Source organism: Montipora capricornis, chromosome 9, assembly GCF_036669925.1.
Source record: "Montipora capricornis isolate CH-2021 chromosome 9, ASM3666992v2, whole genome shotgun sequence".
Taxonomy (NCBI): Eukaryota; Metazoa; Cnidaria; class Anthozoa; order Scleractinia; family Acroporidae; genus Montipora; species Montipora capricornis.
The window spans coordinates 4,715,136-4,723,920 of NC_090891.1; the positions used below are offsets into that span (position 1 = coordinate 4,715,136).

The 8,785-nt window shown below is 39.3% G+C and overlaps 1 long non-coding RNA gene across 2 annotated transcripts in view; it reads right to left on the reverse strand.

Annotated features, from left to right (window-relative positions):
* The window catches only part of LOC138015432 (uncharacterized), a 54,831-nt gene extending 46,525 nt beyond the window's left edge, over nt 1–8,306 (reverse strand). For both annotated transcript variants that reach the window (XR_011125556.1, XR_011125557.1), the window contains exon 1: nt 7,353–8,306. This is a non-coding gene — a long non-coding RNA (uncharacterized lncRNA). The remainder of the gene's footprint in view (nt 1–7,352) is intronic.
* Nucleotides 8,307–8,785: the final 479 nt, after the last annotated feature.

The following is an 8,785-nucleotide window of genomic DNA, read 5'->3' on the forward strand; positions in this document are numbered from 1 at the left end:
GAGCAGAAAAGCAAGGAAGACACCAGGAACAAAACGAAAACAGCACATCTTAATACACAAGCTTATTAAGCTTACCCCCGGGATGGGGGGGGGGGGGGGGGTACTCGATGTATCCCTGTTTGGGGAGGTGCGGCGCGGCCCCTCATACCCAGACCCTGGAGCAAGGATGGCACAGTCGGTTAGTGCGCGGCCTTGGTGCAAGAGGTCCTGAGTTCGATTCCCGGATCTCGCATCCTTGTTTCGACTTCTTTCCTTTCCGTGTAGCTAGTAGCTTTAAATACCCGTAAAACGGAGCACTGATGGAGAGGGGGGAGTAAAATGAGCGCACCGTCGACCTCAGGTTTGTCAGTGATTAAAAGTTACTGTTACGAGTTATCGACGTTAAATAAGGTCTACTTTACGTTACCTTTACTTTACCCTGTTTAAGACAAATATCGCTGATTTTCCTACCCATTTAAAGACAGAATTCCGATTTTTGATACCCTGTTTAAGACAAAAATTGATAAATCAATACCCTGATTAAGACAAAAAATATAGATTCGATACCCTGTTCAAGACAAAAATCCCGAAAAACATACCCTGGCTGGCCGCACGTTTCCATTAAGCCCTTATAAGGGAGTACCCCCCCCGCCCCCCAACGGGAGCTTACCGAAAGCTAAATATAGGGGGCACAAAATCTTCGTCGTTTTGATATTCTTCAGCAATAAAGGCGATCACAGTAGCATGTCCCGCCTGGTAAAAAGAACTGCCCATTTGACGACGGCCATACATTCTCGATTTTGCCAATTCTGCTCACTTTCAAGTGCAAACCATCCTCATGGACATGAAAAAATCGAGCTACAGTTGATTTGAGCTTGTCGTCGTTAAACCAATTGTTTTTCCTTCGAAATGCAGGGAAATGAGCAGAAATGAGGTCCACCATCTTTTGTTTGAATTGAGGCGCTCAGTCGACCCGCCTATTTAGTCACGTGACATTTCCCCGGTTTTTCAGGTTGACATGGAATTGAGGCAACATAAAAACTGTGGTTCTGCGTCGGTGGAGAAGTAGTATACAAAAATTTGGTTTTATCAACGGAGTTGCTAATGAAAATTGGCCACCGTACAGAGATTATAAAAGCTGACGTTTCGAGCGTTAGGAATTAAATCAACGAAATGGACATGACATTTAAGCAACATAATTGCAGAAGTCAGAATACAAAAAATCGACGAAGGTAAACAAATGGACATGGAATAGCAATATTGAGGCACAAAAATTACTTACTAGGAAACGCAGAGAACTGAGACAATATAATACAAAACACAAACTTTGACAGATGACAACAGCTATCAGGAAATATACACAATACTGTCATCAGAAATTAGAAAAATTATGACCGAATGTAACGCTAATCAAATTTTCAATCTATGCATTCAAGGAAATGATAACTTTAAAAAGTGATACAAGAAATGGCCATGCATGACACTTATTGATGAACTCTTCTCTGTAACACATTTTTACATCTTTTGTCGCGAGGAAATGTAAAATTATCATCCGAGGTTATGTTATCCTACCCAGGCAACTCACGAGCAAAAAAAAATAATATTTATATCCTTGTTTAAATGACTTTGCTCTCATCCCGCGTTTTAGAATATTCCGTATGTTCCGTGTTTTAGAATGTTCCATATATTCCCCGTGTTTCAAAATATTCAATATTTTCCGTGTTTTACAATATTCCTTATATTCCTTATTTTAGAATATTCCGTGTCTTTCGCAATTCCGCCGTTCCGTTTCATACATTCCACCATTCTATCCAATACATTGCTGGATTGCGTGACGCTAACTCCGACAAATATGCAAAACTTTAATCTCTGGTTGTAACTGGGTGTGTTCACTAGTGACACTAAAACCAAGACTTTCACATTGTTCTCGAAATAGTAATTGTCTCTTCGAGATCCAAGCGGATTTCGCCGTGGTCCTCTTCCTTTGTTTCATTACAACATGGCCGCAAACTGTGGATGGCTTTGGTCTTTTATCTGGGTTATTATTCTTCTCGCTCTTGCTTGGCCGCTTGGAATTGTAGCTGCAGTGTTGTACGCAATCTTTTCACCATTTGCCGCTTGCTGTAGGCCATGTGCAGACTTTACAAACTTTCTCATGGAGCACGGAGTCAAGCTTCCGTATTTGGCTGCTCAAAATATGGTCAATGGGCGATCGGGTTGCTAGACGCTAAATCAAGGATCATTCTACTATCCTACAACAGTGGACCACCAACCGTTTGCTTTGACTAACTCAAGATTTTGTTTTTGTGTTAATTTTGATTCTCGAGAAGGAAAAAAAATGCCCAAACATTAACTGGCGGATGGATATCTTTGTAAAATGTACCTTCGTGATCTAGTGATCCCGATGTTCCTTTCTGACAGACTTTGGTCACACGCCCTCGAAGTATGTCAAAGAATAATCAGGTTTCTGCATCATGTTCAGTGTTTTTCGGTACACATTCACACCTTTGTTCTGTCACCGAGTTTTCGTTGTTGTAAGACCAGCTGTGGTCCACATTGGCGAATACTGTAATCCGGCATGCGTGATCAAGATACAGAGAGAATATCAGTATATCATAAGAGAATTGTTTGCATTGAAGATCGATGACATATATAATGGTCAGGCATAATAAATTGAGACTCCTTCCCGTGTACATTGAATATGAAAGGACACCTTTTTTTTGGAGATTTAAAGTTTTCATTGCTATCTATCATCTCAATCATTTGGGAATACTGACTTCCATTTATCAGGTCGTTGTATCGGGGTTTCGTTGTATCAAGGCTCATTTCCTTACATTAACTGTTAGTGGGGCTGGAAATATCGTTCATTTTATGTACGTACTAACAGAGGGTTTTTGTGCCTCGACTTTTGTGTTAGACTGGGAACTAATTTTCATTAACAATTTATGCACACCCTGTTGGAGGGAATTTGGTTGAGACAACCCATGGGGATTTTAACTCATTCACATCGCCCCGGGGTCAAGAATTTGTCATAGTCACCACATCCGAAGATTTAGAGAACCTCTTGAGGCAGAAACTTTCCATTTGGTAGGTGATCAAACATGGGGAATTTAAGTCAACAGAAATGGCACAAAACAAAAGCTTTGATGATCGACCAAAACAAATAATTATTCACCCTGTGAGCAGAGCCTTCTTTTGTCTTTTTCTTTATTGTGGCAGAAGAAAGGCTCTGCTAGCAGGGTGATAATTATTATACCTATACACAGAATTTTTCAGCTTTGTTAGCTGCACTCTTCAAGAAGAAACATAAAAAGGCCTTATTGAAAGATTTTTGAAGAAATTCATCTCACTAGATACCTGGTGGTATCAAATGATCATAGCTGATTTACTTGCTCTTTGGCAACACATGGCGTTTACAATAAATAAGCTAGGTAGGAATTTCAAGCAACATGCTTCCGGTGAAGTGTTTGCAGAGTGGCGCCACTTAAACGTTCCAAAGTGGGCAGGTAACCTTTGAAGTTTGATTGTCAAAACTTTAAATTTTGACTGGCCGGCAGAACATGTTTTTGTCCAGCGTGTGGACAGGTAGTTGCAAGCGATGGTATCATGATTATTTAATCTCCCCAATTCCACTTGGGAGGAGGCCAAATTTACAAAGAATAGGATGAACCAAGAGAACATTGTGTTCAGGATCATTATGTAAAACATGATTTGAAGGATGTAGAAAGCAGCAGCACGAAAAAGAAAAAAAAAACACCCTTAAATATCACTAAGAGTCTTCACAGACACGACATTATTTTTGTCAAGCCACTTAAAGCTACAAAGATTTTCTTAGGATAAGTTCTTAAGAAGAATCAATACAAAAAAAAATTAACCATGCAAAGTGGGCAGACTAAAAGTGGCACAGGCATGAAGGCAAGCGTTGTTCAAATTAAGTGATTGCAGACCAAGCATTTATACACTTACGGGAAACTGAATTAATCATCTGGAAAATTGGTGAAGTAAGCATAATTTTGCCTTTGTTGTTGTTATTTTCCTGCACTTGAAATTGCTTCCAATTTCATAACCCCACACTGTTAACCCCAAACATCATAACCCGTTTTCATGATGTTGTGATAATACCAGGGAATAAACTAAATCTTTCTTTTAAGGAGAGCATGCAAATTACCTTTCAGTTGATCTCACTTCACTGGAGCGCACATTGCAATTATGCAAGAAAACTTAAATAAATCCTTGTTGATTTGATCATTCCCTTGCGACTTTTAATAAATTTATCTGAATTATTTGCTGTCTAATCTACGTTTCTGAAATGAAAGCATTTGTATGTAATAATTACTTTACAAAAAAAGGATAAGACCAAAGTTACTTCTCGCTTACTGTATTCCGCTGAAATACCTCCCTATGCTGACAGTGCAGCTATGGCCTGATAGCTTCGCACCACTTCAAATGATTGCTGGTATGTTCACCAGATATTACATGAAACCGGCTGCAAAAAGTGACAGAACCAATTTTCACATGTCTATTTTCACCATTGTATTTTCAGACTTCAGCCATTACTACAGGTAATATTTTGTTGAATTGTTCCATGTTACAGTGCTCCATTTGCTTTGTGGTTGATCAATGCAGTCAAAAAAACATCTCTCTTTTGCATGAGAGTTGACTATGTACTAAATCAATCAATTGGGCCTTAAACTGTCGGAACAGTCTCACTGTTAAATCATTTCTTATTAATTTTCACCATTTAATGACAACTTAAACCATTTCAAGTACATGTATGATTTATATTATTTGCTTTTTTCCTCAACCATTCCACTGTTCACAAAATCATTTTGCAAATAAGTACAAACTGAATCCTTATAGTGTTATGCTTTGAACATGGGCATCTAAACTATTCCAAATATAATGTTTGACAAATAGAAATCACTTCACAAATAAACATCAAACCATTGGTATCAAAACTGTATCATTTCTAAATCACTCCCTTTTGCAAGCCAATTCACAAACGCACAGTCTTTTGTCTAAGATTATATCATTAATTTGTTTTAATGTACGGTATTATTTATTCCATTTTGCATTAACCATCACTGAAATGTTTAACTCTTGCTTACATCATTTCCATTCCTGGTACATTTGGCAGAAATAGTGGCCCACAGGATATGACTGGGCAAATTCCCAACAAGAAAATATAGGGTTAATGAGGAGCTGCAAGGACAAATTATTGTAAGTTTTCAGTTAAGTTAACTTTAAGTAAACACAATTTGATTTTGATGGCTATCAACTTGTATTTGTTAGAAACTATATTACTTGCTTTAAATTTTTGAAGTAGCTGTCATTAGTGTAAAAATAGGTCCGCAATGCGTACTTGGGGTCTTATGCTTAGTTTACCCCGGTAACTCCATTCAGCCCACCATGCATCCATGCGTGATTGGTTGAAAATTTGCCATAACAATGCAGCAGTGAAATGGGTTCCTTAAGTATGCCTCAAATTTCAGGACCTGTTCAGAATTTTACATCGATGACTTGCAGCTAATCTTTGTCTTATTGCCATTTGCACAGTTTAGACAACTTTTGGTGCACACTACATCATCTCTTTCAGCTATTTACTAGTAATAGAAGCACTAGAATGGCTACGAAACAAAAATGGCACTGTCATACATTCATATGATCTTATAAATGATCAAGAGAATGCTGAAATTCAACTAGAATTCTAAGATGAATCATCAGTAGATAAGGTGTTCAATGAACAAGTACCCTCAGAGCTCGGTGCAAATTCCCAAACTACTGTCCATCAGCAATAACAATGTATAAACAGCCATGAAGAATATCTGATGACCAATTACGTCAATCAGTTAGATCATTAATTAAATAAATTAAAAATGCAACGCAAAGCTTACAACAGGGTGCTTCCATGGACTAGGAATATAATGAAAGTTTCAATAGCCTGAAGTCACAAATTGTTGAACCAGTTTATTTGTTTATAACTGCATGGAGGTGGTGGTGCTGGGAAAAGCCATTTGATTATTAACAATTTACCACACTGTAGTAAAAACCTATAGACATGCTGACCAATGAATCCTGAGAATCCAACAGTGTTACTAGCAGCATCTACTGGAGTAGCAGTAATATATAAACATTGATGGTACACACAGCATTAGCAATACCTAAAATACAGGTGATGATGTGGAGGAAAATCCAGGTTCTACAATATTTGATATCATTGATGCAACAACCACTGTGTCCGCTGACTCTAGTTAAGGAAATGAAGCAATCTTTGGTGTGACTGCTGGTAAGCAATGTGTAGCAATGTCACTTACTGCTATTATATACCATCAAATACAAGATATTAGTTCGTGGACTAATTCTACTTTGAACAATATTTTGGTTATTGGAAATATTAGAGTGCTGTGCGAACAAATGACTATTTGCCAAGTAACTGATGTTCCAGACATCGCACACGTGAAAATGCATCCTTGGCTTTCACAAAATTGCTGTGACAGCCGATCCTTGACCGTTATTGTTCGATTGTTGTTAGACAACAGTAAGAGTACGAAATACTACTTTTTGAGAGTGCAAGACTCATATTCAGTGCAAGTATTTTTTAGAGTACAAAAACTCTTTCAGTTTGAGGTGCAACCCACACCGATTGTGCCTCCTGCTTCCTGAACTTTCATTTTCGGTCGCGTTGCTATGATACCAATGACGTCAGCCAGTTGCTAGGGACCTCGTCCGCATGTGTAAAGGAGATGAGTTGAGTTTTGTGAGAAAGCGATGTTGTTGAACGTTCTGAATGTAAAATCGGAGAATAAAGTTGTACAAAACGAACCACCAGAGTTTTATCATCGCCCAGCAGCGACACCGATAGTTCAAGCTGATACATACTGGCTTGTGAGAGACTCGTGAGATATGTGGTGCAACTCGCACCGGATTTCAAGTCAATTAAAGCTTCCTAGCTTCAGTGCAGTGCGCACTAAATACAAGCCGAGTCTAGATATGTTGGCTTGCGTGAGTAAACAACTCCCGTATCGATATCAACTCCACTCAGCGATATCACCTGGATGAAATAACAAAGAACAAACGGGCCATTCCATTTAATATCCGCCCGCCCCCACCCTATGAATGATATAAGCTCTTTCATGACTCCTCAGAAATTAATTTCTTTATCCCCACCTCAGAAAATCCTATGGATGAGTTCAGTGTGAACAGTACCCCCTTGGAAATACCTATGGATGAGTTCACCGTTAACATTATCCTTCGGAAATACCTATAGATGAGTTCACCGTTAACAGTATCCCTCGGAAGTATCAATGGAATACGTTTTCTTTCACCAGTGCCCCCCCCCCCTCCTCTGAGAGTAGTTTAGCAGTTTAGCTTACTTGATGAGCTTTGATGTGATCAAGAATAGACCTCTTGTCATGCCATGTATGTTATCCATCGTTGCAGCCAGAGCCCATGATCCTTTTCGTCAGCACCACTGAGACCTCAAGTTTCAAGTTGATTTTTTTCCAGTGAAGTTACAAGAATAATAAGAAAGATAGAAAGAATGGCGAAGAAGCACACGAGAACCTCTGAACGGATTTCTCTACGATCGATAAATCACTTTTGAACCGTTAACAATCACCTCGCGATGACTTCAACAATTGTTACTATCAAATATTTAGTTATCTACATCGTTCAAATTTTGTACTGTTTTTGTCATTTATTTCTTAAAGTCTTTACCGTGCGTCCTAAGTTCGTGCGTCAATTAATTAATTTGTTATCTGTGTTTCATCTTTACAGAAGCAGGGATCCACATCCGTTCCGATCGCTTTTCATTCAATGGAAACTTCAGGAAAATAAGGAATAAACATGCAGCTTTTCTCAGCAATGTTTTGGGCGCCATCTTTGACCACGCGGTATTTTCCTTCAAACGATTGCAGGCTCAATTTTCATATATCCAGCCGCTGGCATGGTTGTTAGCAAGTCGTCGAACAAAGAGCAAAGAATGACTCGTGGTCTCGGCTGAGAATGTGGGGTTAGTTACAAGGTGTTTCGCCAACTCCGGCAAAAAGGAAAACAAGTGGAGCAGAACATGCTGCTTACGAACAGGATAACACAAAATCTTGATAGCGGGAGCGTCGAAACTTTGGGTCTTTGAATCGTAACTTTGTAAGCTACATTCAAGTACATTTTGCAGCGGCAGAAATGGACCACTGTAAATCGGGTTCCCACGGTCCTTTACAGTCCCGATATACCAACCTAGAGATGAATTTTTCAAAAAAGCAACGTCCAGTCTGAGATTAACCCTTAGCTTTTCCTAACAACAACTTTACCATTACCTACCATTACCGTACCATTCTATAATTACATGGAACTTTGGAATATCAAACAGGCACACATTATAGTTGTGACTTTTGCGAGGCAAATATCTTACCTGTTCTGCAGCCTGTCTGTCCAATTTCGTTTTTGCTCCAGTGAGCCATCACCCTGGTGCCAACCAATCTCATTGCTTTCATCTTGTTGCCATCTTCTGACCTTGACGTGGTTCCCGAGTCATTAATCTTTGACCGTACGCGCTCCTCGTAAAGACTGATTTCAACTTTTAATGGCTCCAGCACTTCGTCTGGGTTGTCTAGAGTAATTTCTTGGGGGACAGCCAGAAATGAAGTTTGTTTCCTGGCTGGTATGGAGGCACTGTCTCTAGGCCTTTGTGTGCCAACCGAACTTCCTGTAAGAGTTGGTAACGCCCTTCTTTTATGCAGTATTCGTGGATCTTCCTGCTACAGGGATTTCTGAGCTGCTATTAGTGACGTTACTGCGGTAACAAGAT